Source organism: Puma concolor, chromosome F2 (genome assembly GCF_028749965.1).
Source record: "Puma concolor isolate L17-30 chromosome F2, mPumCon1.1.hap2, whole genome shotgun sequence".
NCBI lineage: Eukaryota > Metazoa > Chordata > Mammalia > Carnivora > Felidae > Puma > Puma concolor.
This window is the reverse complement of record NC_141684.1, coordinates 16,830,520-16,849,036: the sequence shown is the minus strand read 5'-3', so window position 1 is coordinate 16,849,036 and position 18,517 is coordinate 16,830,520. Positions and strand designations below refer to the sequence as shown.

Here is an 18,517-nt window from a genome sequence, read left to right as displayed (position 1 = left end):
GGGGAAGTGATGTGGCTCTAGCACCTGGTTCAGAGGGCACAGGGAACTCAGTGTCCTGCCTGGATGGTGAGATAAGAGGATTCTATGAGCGATGGTGATGTTCAAAGTCAAGTGGCAGCACCCTAGAATATCTTGGGAACTTTTAAAAATACCAATGCCTGGGCCCTGCCTGAAGAGACTGATTTAATTGGGCCAAGTGGGGGATTGGAGACAGACAAGTAGTTTCTAGACGTCTCCTTTGAGATTCTAATGAATATCTGGACTGAGAAGTGGGCAAATGCATGCTTCTTAGCATCTCCTGGGCTCTCCCTGCTTTGAATCCAAGCCACAGATCTTTCAACAGACTTCTTGGTGCTGGGCCTCCTTGTTCTCCCTTTCGTGTGACTGCGAGGTCAGATGACCACGTGTGTGCCTGCAAGGAGAGGCCACCACCTGTTGCTGTAAATCTGGTGCAATTTCATCATCTCTTTGCCCCATGTATTTTCAGTATCTCATAACTACATCTGGATGGATAATCTGTTGTTTTCTGCCTTGCAGCAGCTTGTGCAGTCACAAGGGGATGTGTGCTGGGGCTTTTGCCCTGTAAATATAGACTGGGTGAGTTTATTTATAGGAAATTACGAAGATTACCTTTGATTGTTATTGGCCAGAGAAGGTTTTCATGTATCTCATCTGCCCTTAATTTGTTGTTGGGACAAGACTTTCAAATAAATCACTTTTGTAAAGGCCAAGTAAATTCTAACTACTTTAGAGAAAATTCCCTATGTGGCAGCTTCAGTGAGGTCTGAGGGAATGGTCAGAAATCCTCCCAGAGCAATGAGAAAGATGGAAAAGCTGGGAGAGAAGAGCTTTGTCAATGTCTTTGACAATGCATGAAGGCAGTTGTCCTCAATCTTGGCCGTATGTCAGAATCTTCCAGGGGGTTTAAAAGCAAAAACAAAGACAACAAAAAGCCCAAACCCCGGACTGTACCCTGGAATAATTGAATAAGGGTTTCTGGGACATAGGAGCTGACATCAATATTTTTTAAAGCCTCAGATGATTTCAGTGTACAGCCAGGGTTAAGAAGCACTGTGTGAAGGGATAAGAGAGGTTTAACGAATAAGAGGGTGCCCCTGTGAGTTGCAAGGAAGAAAGAAGAGTAAGAAGTCAAGGTTAGAGAATAGTCACATACTGCAGCTTTGGAATGTAATAGTTAAGTGCAGCCAGCTCCAAGAACTCAGCTTAGTCTTAAGAAACTGATGGCCCATCTCCAACCATCCTTGCAACCCCCAGGTCACGAGTCATTTGCATCACGAGGCCTGGGGTACATGTGACGGCTGATGATGAGAGCAACACCTCACTTCTTCTGTGCCCCTTGGCCCCGGGGAGAGGGGCGAGGAGACTTCAAGATCATTCTGATTCTTTATGCAGCCAGTCACCCAAATGGATAACTGTCAGAGGGTTGGGAAAGTGCTGTGGGGTGGGGAGGGTATGGCTGAGAGAGCACTGGCAGACGGATCAAGGGACACAGACAAGGCACAAGTCCATCATCCAAGGCCCTAGTGAACAGGTATAGTCCATTTGGTCAGGATGTAAGCAATCACCCAGGGACACTTTTAAAAGATGTTTTATTTTGACATAATTTCAAAGGTACAAAAGAGTTGCAAGATTCTCCTCTAAAGAACCACCCCCCACCCCCGACCTTCAGCTCAGATTCACTGCTTGTTAACTTATAACCACATTTACTTTATCACTCCCCCTCTCTGTCTAGATGCACACATATTTTTCTGAACCTTTGCCCCTAAACACTTCAGCACATGTTTCCTACGAACAAGGACATTTTCTCATTATAACCACAGAACTGTGGAAAGAAAGGAAGACCCACCAAATGAGAAAAGCAAAGGCTCTTTATTCTGGCTATAGCAAGGGAGTTGGCCACCATCACTTGAATTCTGGCAGAGACTCAAAGGTAGGCAGAGGAATGGGAAAGCTTTATCGGAGAGACAGCAGAAGGCTTCAGGTGTGCCCTGACTGGAGGCTGTGGGCACGAGGAAGGTGGAGATGGGCTAATGAGACGTGGAGGATCCGTGTGGTTGGTCAGCGGTGCATGTTTGACTTTCCCTGCTTGGTCCTCCGTTGGAAGCAGGGACAAAAATCAGGGAAGCTGTCAGGTATGAATCAAGTCCTCACCCTTTGGGGGCCAATGGTTACAGAAGTTATTGTTGGGCTTTCTGGATTGTCACTGGAGATGGCAATCTGGCTTCCTGCAAGTCTGGCTTCTAGGGCTGTTTGCTGAAGATAAGGGGCTGGTTTCCCAGGCAGGTGGCTGCAGGTTGTCAATCGGAGTTCTATTTTTATTTTTATTTTTTTATTTTTTAACATTTATTTATTTTTGAGACAGAGAGAGACAGAGCATGAATGGGGGAGGGTCAGAGAGAGAGAGGGAGACACAGAATCTGAAACAGGCTCCAGGCTCTGAGCTGTCAGCACAGAGCCCAACGCGGGGCTTGAACTCACGAACTGTGAGATCATGACCTGAGCTGAAGTCGGACGCTTAACCAACTGAGCCACCCAGGCGCCCCTCGGAGTTCTATTTTTACATACAGTCTAGACACTGTCCATTTGTATATTCAGTCTCACAATATAATGATTAGCTTCAGATTTAACTTTGGGTAAAACACTGTTATCTAGAATACACTCCAATATGCCAATAAGTTCCACAAAGAAAGAGTGGTCCTAATTATGGCCATTTAGTTGTAAATCTGTGTTTAATCCATTAACAAATAATTGATACCTAGCATATTTTAAAATAAAGCAAAATCTACAAGATACTGTAGAATTTCTTCATTCTGATAACTGTAGTGTAATTATATAATAGAAAGTAATTCCATAAGGGAATGTCCTGTTTTTTGGACATTTTGGATGTACACAATGAAGTGTTTACAGGTAGAGGGGCCTGACATCTCAATTAAGTCATGAATGGTTCAGATAGCACAGCATGAGAGAAAGCTGATAATACATCAAAATGTAATCAAAAGTGAATCTGGATAAAGAGTGCACGGGAGTTCTTCCTACTTTTCTTACAACTTTTTGTAAGTTTAAAATTATATCAAAGTAAGAATTACACAGGCACATGTACACGTACAGGCATAACCAGGCAAATTGAATCTAAAATTCAATGTGAACATTGAATGCTAAAATTCAGGGTGATTGTTATCTTGGATGGCAAGAGTGGAATTGGAAGTAAATGGTGACAAGAAGGGAGAATTATGGAGTTTTCATGGGAAATCTCGATGTTCTATTTCTTTTTAAAAAAAAATTTTTTTTTCAACGTTTATTTATTTATTTGGGACAGAGAGAGACAGAGCATGAACGGGGGAGGGGCAGAGAGAGGGAGACACAGAATCGGAAACAGGCTCCAGGCTCTGAGCCATCAGCCCAGAGCCTGACGCGGGGCTCGAACTCACGGACCGCGAGATCGTGACCTGGCTGAAGTCGGACGCTTAACCGACTGCGCCACCCAGGCGCCCCTCGATGTTCTATTTCTTAATCAGCATGCTAATTAACAAAAGTATCATTCACTTGATGAAATTTCATTAAGTTGTACATTGATGATCAGTATGTATGCGTTGCCATGTTTTCTGTATATATGTTATCCTTTAACATAAAGTTCAAGAAAAATACTCCCAAGAGATGAAAAGTAGAATACACTCCGTATTCAAATTTTCTCAGTTGCCCTAGTCATATCCTTACTGGCGATTTCCCCTCCTAGTCCAAAATGCAACAGAAGATGATGCGTTGCATTTAGTGGTCATGCCTCTTTAATCCTCTCTAATCTGGAAGAGCTCCTCAGCTCTTTTTTTATCTTTCACAACACTGACTTTTTAGAAGTATACAGGCAGTTGTTTGTGGTGGGGAGACCCTTGAAGACACACGTGTCCCTGCTGACGGTGAAAATGTGTCCACGGCCAGAGGCCCTCCAGGTCTTGCTCCTTAGTCCTGTCCTGGAGACTCCAGGAATTGCTTGGGTTTCTGCAGCTGAGGTAACCAGCTAATGAGCCCTTTATCGAGGACATGGAAAGTCACGTCTCCAGGCAGGGCAGAGGAGAAGCTTGTAAACAGAGATTGGTACCCACGGTCATGTCCTTTAGCAGCTAATCCTTTGCAAGGCCAACAGCGTTTGTGAAATATGTTTTGGTTCCGTTTGCGGAAATATGTTCTTTCACTAGCTCAGCCTCCCTCTGCACTTTGCATACATAGACACTGGGTTTTCCCCCTCTTCTAACCTCTCCCCTCCGTCTCCTCCTCGCTCCAGTTTCCCATCTCTGCAAAGATGCCAGAAACATTTTCCAGGCCCTGAGGGGAGAAGGTCAGGGTGCTGTTCCTGCAGGATGGGGTACAGTGGCAGCCATTTGTCCCAGGACAGTTGAAATTGGTGCGCATGTGCGTGCGTGCGTGTGTGTGTGTGTGTGTGTGTGTGTGTGTGTGTGTGTGTGTGTTTGAAGAACATCAGGGACACAGAGAAGGTCTTGTTTAGGGCCTGAATAGCTTTGAGGGCAGGCCTGACACTCTGAAAACATTCACCCCTCAGTCACTCCCAGCTGCTGTCAAAGAGTGATTTCTGGATCTGTCAACAGCCTGGATGGTAGTTAAAATTCCCTCTATCTTCATCCCTGCTAATACATTGAGCAATAACAAGCTTTTATTTATAGGGAATTGGACTAAAATAAGTGTGCTCTGTGTAGCCGTAAGATTATGGTCTTTGGTGTTTGATTGTCTGGCTTAACTCTTTTCTTTGACATCTCACCATGTGTCCCTGAACCAATTGCTTAACTTCAGGTTCCTTAGAAGTGAAATTGGGTGATATTAGTTCTTTCACAGTGTCACAGTAAGGATTAAATGTCATGATAAACGATGGCATTTAGCACAGTGGTTGGCAAATAATAGGCCCTCGTCAAACGTTAATTGTTATCATTACTTTGCTTATCACTTAAGTGGAAAGTTAAAACCCATTTGCTAAAACTTATTTTCCATGGCCATTGTGGAAAGAATGTTTTGCTGTCACTGAGGTATGGATTTAAATCCTGGCTGTGCCCATCACTGGCTAGATGACCTTGGGCAAGTGACACTTCTCCGAGTCTCAGTGTCTCCCATATGGAATAGGAATAATGTCTTCCTTGCAAATAGGTCGTATCTAACAAGAGAAGCCAGCGCAGTGCTTAGTGCAGAGTGGATGCTTAATAAAGGTCACTGCTCGTTATTTTCTTCCTTCCTCTCCCCACTGCCCCCACATCAGCTGAGTCTCATTTCTCAAACAGGAAAGAGAACAGCTATTTTGACTTGTGTCAGGGTAGTGATCGGGCTAGAATTCCTTAGGTTCACCATTATTGGAGTCATTTACCACTTAATAAGCGTCTACGGGGGTCTAAAAGGCTCTCACCAGGACCAACGTCTTGCAGTTTTTCTTTAGGCCCAGCCAAGGAAAATAACGGGGAATGGGGAAAATTAGTTTTTTGTGCCTTGTTCCTGACTTTCTTTCCTTGTGGTGCCTCCAGCCTGGGGGTCCGGAGTCTTATGCTTTCCTTTGGTCCAGCAGGGGCCTCCCACCAGATTCCTCTCCTTCCTTAAGAAACCCCCATCTCCTAGATCATTCCCTTCTTTTCACCCTACTTAAATTACTGGTCTTTTGCAGTATCCTCTAGGACCTATGAGAAAATGGGTAAGCTAAGCCACGAGGCTCATTTGAGCTAAACGGTAGTGGGTAATTGTTGATTAATATGTTGATTTTGTTTTCAGGGTATTTACTTGTATTTTAAACAGAGGCCTTTAATCTTGGGTTCCTAGTTATTTTAGGATTAGAGACTTTTCCAGGTTTGTACTCCTCATTTTCCTGTGAAGGTCAAGACCCCACGTTAATAGCAGAATGTGGGTCCGAAGTCAGGTTTTCTGATTTGTAGTCCAGATTTCTTCCTGCGAGAACAGAGTCACTATGGGAATCTTTGGTTCCAAGGTAGGTGAGCTGGGAAAAGAACTTTGGTCAGCTGGGCTGATGTAGTACCTCCTTCTTGATGAGCGAGGGCCAAGGGCTGTGATGTGCCTTGAACTTGAACCACCCACCAAAACTTTGCCAAGAATCAGCCAGTAACAGCTTGGAGGGATGAGTGTCAGACTTCCATTTTTTAATTTAATTTTTGAGGTGGTTTTATTTTCTGGATTAAAAAAGAAAACTTTTATTCATTTGCACAGGGAAAAATAAATGGATTCCAAGTTACCGGAAAGGTCATTTTTATTCCAAAATCTAGACATATTCAATTACACCCTCATTAAAAATGAAATCTCCCCTCCCCAGTAACTAAGTTTTTCTCAGGGGCTCCACTGTGGTACCTGTGACTCCTCTGAGCCTCTATGTGTGCCTGGCACCGAGAGGGGGCCATGCATTGCTTTAAACCCTCTCAACTCACTGCCAGTGAGCCTAACGCTTCAATCACTTGGTGCCCAGAGGGATTGCATCTTTGCTGAAGGCTAATAATAAAATCATCACCTATTAGTGTAGTGGTGAGGCAGTGGGAAGGGTCCCTAGGGCATGGGAGATGGAAAGGGTAGGTTTTGATGGAAGGGACGGGTTGGTTAAAAAAAGAAAGAAGGGAAAGGAGAAAACACTTCTAGAACTTAAGTTATTTCCTGAATAAGCCACTTGTGGGTGGGGAACCTTAGTTTGGGGAACAAGCGAGGAATGGAAGGGCAGTATGAAGAACAAAGGCCAAGGAAGAGAGAGGTCTTACTGAGAACAAAGTTGAGAGAAGAGAGCCAAAGTGAATTTCACCCACTTCCTGAGTTTGCTGGCATTGCCTACATGGTTGAAAGCTCCAGGCTCCTCCCTCTGAGACCCGTCAAGTGCCCCCTTCCATAGTATTTGTTTTGGGGGCTGGCGGTGCGAAGAGATGAATAGTACACCAACTTAACTTGCAGAGATTTTTTTCCCTCTTTTCCTTGTTCCCAAATAAACCTTCAAGCAAGAAAGAACACACAGACCTTGACCCGATTCATGTCTCACCAAAGCAGGACTGTGGGAGTCCAGTGCCTATAAATCAGCTTCCCTCTCTGAACTCCTCAAAGAAAATCTTCCCCAAGGCAGTCGCCTCATGCCAGACTTCACACACACTGACCAGCCCTTTGAAATTCTGTCTGCAGATAATGGCAGTTACAGCCGGCCTGTCTTATTGAGAGAATCGTGTTGGCTGCGATATAATCCAGAAAAATCCCCAAGGTGGCTGATGAGATTTGCCTTTTGGAGGAAAAAATATAACAAGGACTATATTGCATTTAACATTGTAGTTTAAAGACGTCTTTAGTCTTGCAGCCCTAGATATTTCAGGTTTCTAAAATTAGGCAGGTGATTGTCTTCAAGCTCAATTTAGAAGTGAACTGGGGGTTAGTGAGGATTCAAGTACCATCTCCTCTACTGGGTTTTTTATTGATGTGGGCTTTTCTTAACCTTGGGGTCCAACCAGACTTCAGGCTACAAATAGCTAACACTGGATTGTCAGGGGCTCAAGTCAAGGCCAGTTTGGGGACACAGGGTGAGGGAAAGTCTAAGTATATATGTCTGTTAGCTCTCTAAGTTGTGTATTCAAATCATCGTTTTAGTCCATGATATCAGAATCACCTGGATGCTTGCTTAAAATGTTTGCTTAAGGGGCGCCTGGGTGGCGCAGTCGGTTAAGCATCCGACTTCAGCCAGGTCACGATCTCGCGGTCCGTTGAGTTCGAGCCCCGCGTCAGGCTCTGGGCTGATGGCTCAGAGCCTGGAGCCTGTTTCCGATTCTGTGTCTCCCTCTCTCTCTGCCCCTCCCCCGTTCATGCTCTGTCTCTCTCTGTCCCAAAAAAAAAAAAAAAAAAAAAAATGTTTGCTTAAAATATTACCAGGCTGTACCCAATCTGACTGGTTCAGAAATTTGGGGGAAAGGTGACAGCCTGGAACTTTACATTTTATATAATTTCTCCATGTGAATCTAACGCACATCAAGGGTTGCTTTTATAAGATTCAACTCCTAAAAATTTTAATACCTGTTTACAACCTAAATTTCAAATTCTTGGGAGAGAAAAACCATGATTGGTTTCATGTTCCAATGATCTTTTGCTGAACAACAAATTACCCCCAAATTGTTTAAAAAAGAATTCTATCTCATGATGTATGGGTACGGAATTTAGGCAGGGCTCAGCTGGTGGGGCTGATAGCAGGCTGAAGGATCCACTTCCAGACAGTGCATTCCCATGACCGGCAGGTTGTTCCTGGTTGTTAGCTGGGAGTTCAGCCAGATCACCAATGGAGAGACCTCAGTCTCTTTCATATGGGTCTCTCCATGGGGCTGTTTGGCTTCCCCACAATACAGTCGCTGGGTTCTAAGAGCAAATGCTTTGAGGGACTAAGATGGAAGCTGCCAGCTTCTTCTGACATAGTGTTAGATGTCAGACAGCGTCACTCTACCATATACTGTAAGTCAAGAAATTACTCCCAGCCCAGATTCAAGCATAGAATGAAACACACCTCCCCCACGATGATGTGAAGAATAGCATGTGCATAGAGAGAGGAAAGAAATCAAGGGTGCGCATCTTTGAAGACTTTTCTACTATACCTTGCTCGGCTCAGTTGTTGGCTCCTGCACCAATCATGGACACATGGATGGGGACATGATACAGATTTAGTCACTGGGGGCTCAACCTGGCATACTGAGGAGGGCACCCATTAAAACAGGCACTCTAAGGGATGTCTGATGATTATAGAATCTTATAGATTATCTAGCTTGAGCATTTACTCAAATTAGGAACTGCCCTTAGGCATTGGCTATCCTTTCCATAAGGCACCCTGTTCCATTTTCAGACAGTTATAGCTATTTAAACCTGATTCTGGTTCTCTGTAATACCCATCTATTATCCATTAGAATAACACTCAACTATGGATTGTTTTTTTAGACTGCAAGTTTCTCCATCAGGCTTAAACTCTTTAAGGCCTGGGCCTGTGTATTTTATGTATCCAGCCTCAGTCCCTGGCATACAGTAAGTGCTAAGTAAATGCATGTTGAATGTTCTTGAATGAATAAAAACATTTACTTTCCCCATCTACATAGATAGAGTTGAGTTTGAGTTTGATGTGGATATTGAGTTCCTATCTAATAGTTTGTTATTGCTCCCATATTTTTTTTTAAGCAAAAATCATCTGAAGTAATTTATGGTTAAAATGTAAGTGATAAATCAAGTGAACACTGTTCTAAATATTGGCAACTGAAGCTAAATTCTTTAAAATCATAGGGAAAAATTTATCATTTTGGAGCCAGGGTTGAAACAGCCATAAACAAAAGCATTATGTGCTTTGTTGTTGTTTAATTTAAAGGAAAGTCAGCAAACTATACCCCCCACCCACCCTGGGCCAAATCCTGCTTGACACTTGCTTTTGTAAGTAAAGTTTTATTGAAATACAGCCATGCCCATTTGTTTCCTTATTGTCTATGACTACTTTTGTGCTTCAACAGAAGAGTTGAGTAGTTGTGGCAAACTATGTATTCTCTCAAAGCCTAAAATATTTACTATCTGGCCTTTCACAGAAAAAGTTTGCTAACCTCTGATAAAGGACTTGTCTTACTCCATTTGGTGTCATGAGAAAAATGCCATAAACTGGGTGACTAATAAGCAACAAACATTTATTTTTCACTTTCTGGAGGCTGGAAGTCTGAGATTAGGGTGACAGTGTAGTTGGTTTAGGGCTGTCTTCCAGGTCGTAGATTCTTACTGTATCCACATAAGATGAAAACTGGGCTAGGCAGTGATATGGGGTCTCTTTTATAAGACAATCCCATTCATAAGGGCTCCACACTTAGGACCTAATTACCTCCCAAATGCCTCACCTTCTAATATTATCACATTGGGCATTAGGATTTCAACATGTAAATTTTGCAGGTGGGGGTGGGGACAAACATTCAGACCATTCTAGGGCTCTTCATGACCCTTTGATTTTGGCTATTTTACTTGGCAACTTTGAAGGAGTCTTATCTCCACATTTCACATTTCGAGACTTTTTTTTCCCAGCCAAAAAGAACTCTTCTGCAGCTTGTCCATGGTGGGGTCTCTAGTAATGCTGAACTTTTAGGTAAAAACAAAGTAATGGGATTTTAAAAAATTGCTTTACTTGGACAATTAATAAGGGTAGATCATGAACCAGCATAAGGAGCAGAAGACTTTTAACTTAAGAGAATGGGTTTGGGATCCATCCAGTTAAACCCTGTAATAGACATTTATTGTTCTTTGGTTGTCTAGGTTGCATTTCTCCTTTCTTTGGGTAATAGCAACTTATTTTTTTTATTTTTATTTTTTTTAGAGTTTATTTATTTTTGAGAGAGAAAAAGAGAGAGAGGGAGGGGCAGAGAGAGAGAGGGAGACACAGAATTCGAAGCAGGCTTCAGGCTCTGAGCTGTCAGCGCAGAGCCTGACGCAGGGTTTGACCTCAGGAATGGCGAGATCATGACCTAGGCTGAAGTTGGACGCTTAACCAACTGAGCCACCCAGGCACCCCAGTAGCAACTTATTGACTTCTGGGTAATTATCTCTTTCCACTAAGTGCTGTCTTGGTTGAATCAAAGTACCTCACCTTACCGTACCCAAAGTTAGATATATGACTCAAGCTAGGGCTCTTTGACCCAAAGATGAACAGAATGTTGAAACTGATGCATCCTAGTAATGGTGGCTTACAAGACATCCTTCTCTTTCTGTTGCCTAGGGTCCTGGGGATGCTCTGGTCCCTGCCAGATTTACCAAGCTTTCCTTTAATTCTGTGAACCACCTGTATTCTTTCAACACTTCCCTGTCTAATTAAAATTAGTCAAATTCTGTTTCTTACAACCAAAGACCCTAAATGATACAAACAGACAAATAATAAAAATCATATGAGAAAAAGAAATGTTCCAATAAATGCAAATCGAAATAAGTCTTTATAGCCTATAAAATTAACAGAGATTCAAACAATTGTATCAAGGATGTAGTGAGATACATGTTCATGCAAACTTTCTCTGAGATTGTTAATTGGTGTTTCCTTTCTGGCAATTATTTTTTTATAATATGTGTCAAGAGAATTGAAAAAGTTCATGTCTTTTGAGCTGGCAATTCTGCCTCTAGGCACTTGTGCCAATAAAAGAACAAGATATGGAGGTACAGATTTATGTAGAAAGTGTTCAGTGTTGTTTATAGTAATAAGAAATAGGAATTTACTTAAATTCAATATATTAGGAGGATGGTTAAGTAAATGAAGGAGGTGATATTATGTAATAATTTAAAAAGTATGGACTCTGGAGTTGGTCAACCTGGATTTAAGTCCTATTCTGCATCTGACCAGCTGTGCAACCTTGGACCAATTGCTTAGATTTTCATCTGTAAAATGTAAACAAATGATTTTATCTAATTGTGGTTGCCAGCCTTCCAAGATGGTCCCCGTTGATAACTGCTTCCTGGTATTCATGTCCTTCCGTAGTTCCTTCTCACATTGGAGAGGCTGACCTGTGTAACCAGTAAGGTATTGTGAAAATGACAGAATATGGTTTCTGAGTCCAGGCCATAAAAGACATGTGGCTTCCATCTTGCTCTGTTTTGGATTACTTGCTCTGGGGAAATTGAGTTGCCATGTTGGGAGGGCACTTAAGCAGACCTCTGGAAAGGTCCATGTGACAAGGAACTGAGGCCTCCTGCCAAAAGCCATGTGAGTGAGCCATCTTGGAAGTGGATCCTTCAGTCTTGATGAAACCTTCAGATAAAACATGCAGGATAACTGGTTGACATCTTGATGGCAATTTCACAAGAGACCTCTAGCCAGAACCACTCAACTGAGCTACTCTCAAATCCCTGGCTGTGAAGTAACAAACGTTTATTGTTGTTCCAAGCTACTAAGTTTTGGAGCAATTTGTTATACAGCAATAAATAACAGGTCATTTAACTTCCCTGAGCCTCAGTTAATTCATTTGATAAATGGGGACAATACTGCCTTCCCTAGCTTTTTGTGCAGAACAAATATGATTAGTGAAGAATTACAGGTCTACCATTATTATCTGAAATCTTAGGAACAAGATATGTTTGGGTATTAAGAATTTTTCAGCTTTTATTAAAGTGATAAGATGCATTATTTTAAAAATTTTTTTAATGTTTATTTATTTCTGAGACAGAGAGAGAGAGCACACCCACACATGTGTGGGGGAGGGGCAGAGAGAGAGGGAGACACAGAATCTGAAGCAGGCTCCAGGCTCTGAGCTGTCAGCACAGAGCCCCACACGGGGCTCAAACCCACAAACTGCAAGGTCATGACCTGAGCCAAAGTCAGTCACTCAACCAACTGAGCTACCCAGGCACCCCAAGATGCATTATATACTATATTCTGAAACAACCCATTGGGGTCTGATTCAGCACCTCATAATCCAACAGTGATATTCTGGCATGAAAATGTATGAGTATGCACCTGAAATGGAGAAATAAAGACTAAAAATAGTCTCATGTCAGTTTTTCCTGTCAGGATTTGCTGCCAAATGAATTCACTGCCAATATACAAAAAGGAACAAAGAAGCAGAATTGGTTTTCAGAGCTTTTTGGATTTCAGAAATGTGGTAGGAGACTGTGGATTTCTATGTTTTTTATCATCTAGGTTGATTTCTTTCCAAACACTAGCTCCCTATCTTACATAGTTGGTCTCTGGTTATCTTTCACCCATTTATTTAGATTAATGAGGAAGAGACCAAGGTGGCTTCCATCACTCTTTGGAAATCCAAGGGGTGGTAGGTTGAAGGACTGGAAAAACCAGAGTTCCAACAAGAGCATCTCTCCCCTTATGAATTTAGTTCTCATTTCTGGGTGAACACCTGATAGTCATGACCCCAGAGGAGATCAGTGAATCATCCAGTCATGGGGTTTAGAGATGATTCAGCAAGATTGAAGTGGTATCAAGAGTGCTTTTGGCTGAAGATCTGGAAGGTACTGATTACACATCCAATTATGTAACTAGTCCTGAGGCTCACATTGTGGTACAACCTGATTCTCACCCAAACTAAGCATGAGACAGGGCCCTCACCTGGTGGGGCATGATTTCCTGGTAGATCCCAGGCCCTGGGAGTCCAGGGAGATTGTTCCTGCCAAGATAGTTCTCTTTTCTCTCTGTAGAGAATGGAAGATGGACTGAGAGTCAGCCCTGTCCATTTTAACCCTCTCAACATCGTCCTCTTTCTCTGAGGCAAGGCCAGGGGTGATTTTGGGGAACCAGAAACAATTCCCTTGTCATATCTTCTTGAAGTGTTGTCTTCAAAACACGTCTATGAGTGGTATTGGAGGAGGACTTCACTGTGCTGAATCAATTCCTAATGTCCAACATTCAATAATTAGAGACTCATTCAATTAAGACTTATTCCCTAGTTCTCATAGGTAGAATAATGTACTAGAACTAGAAGTCATGAGCTTGGGTTCAAACCCCATTTCTGCTGCTGACCATGAACTTGGCCAAGTCATTTTATCTTCCTGAGCTTCATTTTTTTTTTAATTTTTTTTAACGTTTATTTATTTTTGAGACAGAGAGAGACAGAGCATGAACGGGGGAGGGACAGAGAGAGAGGGAGACACAGAATCGGAAGCAGGCTCCAGGCTCTGAGCCATCAGCCCAGAGCCCGACGCGGGGCTCGAACTCACGGACCGCGAGATCGTGACCTGAGCCGAAATCGGATGCTTAACCGACTGAGCCACCCAGGCGCCCCCCTGAGCTTCATTTTTATCAATCAAGTAGGGGGGAAAAGGAAGGGGCTCTATTAACTTTAATATTCTACAATTATCTTTGGGAATCTATGTGTGAATCCCTTATGTGAACTCTCCATTCATCCCACAAATATTTGTTAAATACTTATGCTATGTTTTATTCTAGGCATTGAAGATATACTGTCTCGGCTGCTAATTTATATCCTAATATGATAAGGCAGAAAACACATAAATCTTAAAAGAAAAAGTAGAGGTTGTGATAAGTGCTACAAGTAAAATAAAGCAAGAGACTAGAGAGTGAATGTGGTATGGTGTGAGGGAGTACCCATGACTACACTAGGCAGTGGTCAGGGAAGGATTCTTAGAGGGAGCTGAGATTTGAGAAGGAACCTGATTATCACTCGATAGTATTTGTTGAATGTATGAATGAACAAGAAGGAGATAGTCATGGGAATATTTGGAGGAAGAACGTTCCAGGCAGAGGAAACAGTCAATGGTAAAGATCCTGAGTTGAGAATGACCTTGGCATATTTGAAGACTAGAAAGAAAGAGGTGGGGCTGAAACATAGTGAGTAGAGTGTCACTATGAAGTCAGCAAGAAAGCCAAGGTAACCAGGGTCTTGAAGGTTTTATTCTGAATGCTAAGGGAACCATTGGCAGAGTGACATAATCTGATTTACACTTTAAAAATATCATTCTGCAATGTGATACCAGTTCCCACCCACCAGAATGGCTAACATGAAAAAGAAAGACAATATCAAGTATTGTTAAAGATGTGTAGCAGCTGGAATTCTCATACACTGCTGGTGGAAGCAGAGACTGGTATGACAAGTTTGGAAACTGGCCATATCTATAAAGCTGAACATATGTACACCCCATGACCCAGCAATTTCATTCCTAGTTACATACTCAACAGATAGGTAAACATATGTTCACCAAAAGGTATGTACGAGAAAGTTTATAATAGCTTCAAATAGGACACTACATAAATGCCCATCAAGAGTAAAACAGAAACGTGAATTGTAATATCGTTGTATGGTCGAGTATTATAAGCAACAAGAATGAACAAACTATAACTACACATAACCACATGGATGAATTTCACAAAGTTAATGTTGAGCAAAAGAAGTTGTACTGAAGAGTTCAAACTATCTATTCCCATTTATATAAACTTCTTAAACAGGCACAATTAATCTGTGTTAGAAGTCCAAATAGTAGTTCTTTTTGGAGAGTCTAATGACTGGTAGAGTTGTGAAGGGGCCTTTTGGGGTGCTGTAATGTCCTGTTTCCTGACCTGGAAGCTGGTTATATGAGTGTGTTTGGTGGCTTTCTCTAGTCATCCCTTTATTCTTGCTTCCCCAGACTAAAAGGATGTTGAGCCTAGAGGGGTGGAGTGAAGAATGTGGGAGGGTATTTTTTGCTGGCCATCATAGAGCAGTGTCTTCTTTTCCCTTTACAGTTGCGATTTTCTTCTTCTTATTTTTTTTTAAATGTTTATTTTTGAGAGACAGAGACAGAGTGCGAGCAGGGGAGGGGCAGAGAGAGAGGGAGACACAGAATCTGAAGCAGGCTCCAGGCTCTGAGCTGTCAGCATAGAGCCCAATGCGGGGCTCGAACTCATCAGCTGTGAGATCATGACCTGAGCTGAAGTTGGACACTCAACCGACTGAGCCACCCAGGTGCCCTGCGATTTTTTTTTTTATTAATTTTTTTAATGTTTATTTATTTTTGAGAGAGAGTGTGCACACAAGAGGGGGGTGGGGAGGGGCAGAGAGAGAGACACACATAGAATCCAAAGCAGGCTCCATACTCTGAGCTGTCAGCACAGAGCCTGACATGGGGCTTGAACCCACAAACTGTGAGATCATGACCTCAGTGGAAGTCGGACACCCAGGTGCCCCGATGTGATTTTCTTCTTTTTAAAAAATGTTTATTTATTTATTTTGAGAGAGAGAGAGTGCTAGTGTGTGATCAATCAAGTAGGGGGAGAGGAAGAGAGAATCCCAAGCACCTTCTGGGCTGTCAGTGTAGAATCCAACACAAGGCTCAATCTTACAGTTAGATCATGACTGAGCTGAAATCAAGAGTCAGATGCTTAATTGACGGAGCCACCCTGATGCCCCAACAGTTGTGATTTTCTCAAGAGTGTTTGGCAGATGAGATTCATTCATTTTACAGGCAAGGACATTGTAGCTTAGTGACCTGCCTGAGGAATCCATCTCTCTACAGGGAGAGCCAAACCTCAAATCCAGGTCCTCAGATGTTTTTTCATGAAGCCCACTGCTGTTTCTGTTTCTCCATGTTGTCTCTCTGGATTGGACCAACTGGTCACCCAGGCCTCCTTCCAACTCTCTGACTCAGAAATGTTACATTTGCATTTGAGAATTTGAATCTTGAAACTAATCTAAGAAAGTACAGTGCTTCGACCATTATGTTTATTTATGGAGTCTTATATCTAATTATTTTTCAAAGCAATGTTTTTAATTAAGGAGATAAAAATATTATAAGTTAAAAAAAAAGAGGTGGAGAGATCTGTTAAACTTTGGGGGAAGAAATGATGGTTTTCATCATTAGATTTTCTCAGCCCCACTGCACGGACATATGGAATTGTGTGTGACACATTTTTGCTTTAACCACAAAATTTCATGAATTTTCAGTCACTGAATAATGAAATGAATCATCATTCTAGATGAAAAGGAGGCAATTTTGAGGGCAAAAAAATATTTCCCTGAAGACATTTTGAGAAACTAAGGCCTTGACCACATTCATCAGGACTGAGCCCTTCTGGGATAAGTGTACTGTGCCTTTGGCATGGAAGAGCAGGTCACGGTGTCCCCATCAGATGAGGAGCTGGTGGCCAGGTATCTGAGATCTATTTAGTCTCTTTTTCTATGTATCTACAGCTATAGCTAATAGGTAAACATTCTTTGTTAATAGGCAAGTAAGAGTTTTCTTTTTGGCCAGTTGAACTGGGACTGTGGGGCAGCAAGGAGAATAGCACTTACTGAGTGCCTATTGGGTGGGTCCTCCACTACCATTTTATTTGTTACCTATTCTGGTGGAGGCTATTTATTCTTCCACATACAAGGACCTCATAGGTATGGAAGTGAAGCTTGAATTTTTTGAGGTGGGAAACCATTGAAGGGGTTTAAGCAAAGAAGAGATCTGGCCAGGTTTATCTTTCAGAAAGATAAATGGATCTATTGATTTTCCCCAAGCCCGCTAGGATTGCCCCTAGCAGGGGACGGGGAGCTAGAAGAGGAGACTTTGGAGCCAGGAAGAGTGGTTAGGGGGCCTGTTGTATAGTCTGGTGAGAGATCATTGCATCCCTATGCAATATACCCATGAAGCTTTGCCACCTCCTCGCCCTCCATCCTTTCTGCTACCATTGTTATTTACAATGTCATTGTAAATTTAAATTTTAAGTGTCACTGACATTCAAAATGTCACTGTACACTTTACTTCTACATCTGTTATTACCCCCAGCGTTCATAGTGGCTACTGTTGCTTTAGACATTTATAAGGTCATCTCAGGTGCTTCCCCCTCATCAAGCCCTGAGAATGAGGAAAATATCATAATGCCTAAAATATAATTTGGCAACTATGTCCTAGTGGGGTAAGTGGTTTGCCTGGGGTCTTCTTTCACATGGGAGGATTTAGAGGGTGACCGCTTAGGATTTTGTGTCTCATCATTATGTCCAGGGAGGAGATGGGTTACGGGCAAATGCCCACTGTCCTCTGTGACGGGCACAGACATGTGAAGACTTGTAAACTGTTACATTAGTGGCCATACCTCATCATCCTTCCTGGGGATGGGAATAGCCTGCCATCTAAACTTTCTGGACTTCTCCATGCTTCCACTGGTTGCCAGCAGAGTGATCTTCTTACAACACTCACCTGGATAAAGACCACTGTGCCCTCCCATGCCAGTGAACCACTTCCCCATATTTCTCCCCTTCTCCTGTGTCATTCCCCAAACTTACCTTCTCTCTCTTTTACGCTCATCCTAAATGCCTGGATTGCCATTCATTCAATTCATTCATTCATTCATTCATTCATTCATTCATTCAACAAATCTTTGTTGATTGCCTTCTCTGTGTCAGGTACCAGGGAAACAGACGTGAACAGGGCAGCCATTCTCCATTCTCAGGGATCTTCCATTTGGGTGGGGATGTCAACTAAATAAACTCAGGAAAGCAAGTAAGACAATACATAATTATGATTAAAAGGTGTGAAGGGAAGAAATAAGGAGTGCAAAGGGACAATGCAGTGGGTGGGATGGGGGCTAGGTTAGGGTGGTCAGGAAGGGTGCTGAGGAGGTGCGAGAAGCTTCTTGAGTTAACTGAGCTGGGTAATGCAGGTTCAGTGCTTAGTAAATGGGCAAATCCATTAACAGCTTTAGTTTACTCTTCAGATAAGTAAGCCAAATCAATCTATACTCCAAGTGGGGATTAATTCTGTTTTTTCTTTTTTTCTCAAATACTCGACAAAAGATAAATGTCTCAGAGACTCTGCTAATGAATTCTGCTATTTTTCTCCTTGGTCTTATCTTGAGCATAGATGTCTCTGCATTGCTTCCCTCCCAACCCCTTTTGGAAGGTTCTGATTTTGCAGTTGTCCTGAGGTGGCCCTCTTGTCTCTGAATGTGTGCAGTGCTGATGGGACTGTTGGGGAAACTACAAAGACAGCCTCTGATTCTGAATAGGACAGAATTTCCTGTCTGTATCTTTCTAACTTAGAAACACCTCACATTATTGAATCCCTG

The 18,517-nt window shown here is 42.5% G+C and overlaps 1 long non-coding RNA gene across 5 annotated transcripts in view; it reads left to right on the top strand.

Annotated features, from left to right (window-relative positions):
- The first annotated feature begins 1,473 nt into the window (after window positions 1–1,473).
- The window catches only part of LOC147571853 (uncharacterized), a 113,438-nt gene continuing 96,394 nt past the window's right edge, over window positions 1,474–18,517 (top strand). For all 5 annotated transcript variants that reach the window (XR_015246532.1, XR_015246529.1, XR_015246528.1 and 2 more), the window contains exon 1: window positions 1,474–2,153. This is a non-coding gene — a long non-coding RNA (uncharacterized LOC147571853). The remainder of the gene's footprint in view (window positions 2,154–18,517) is intronic.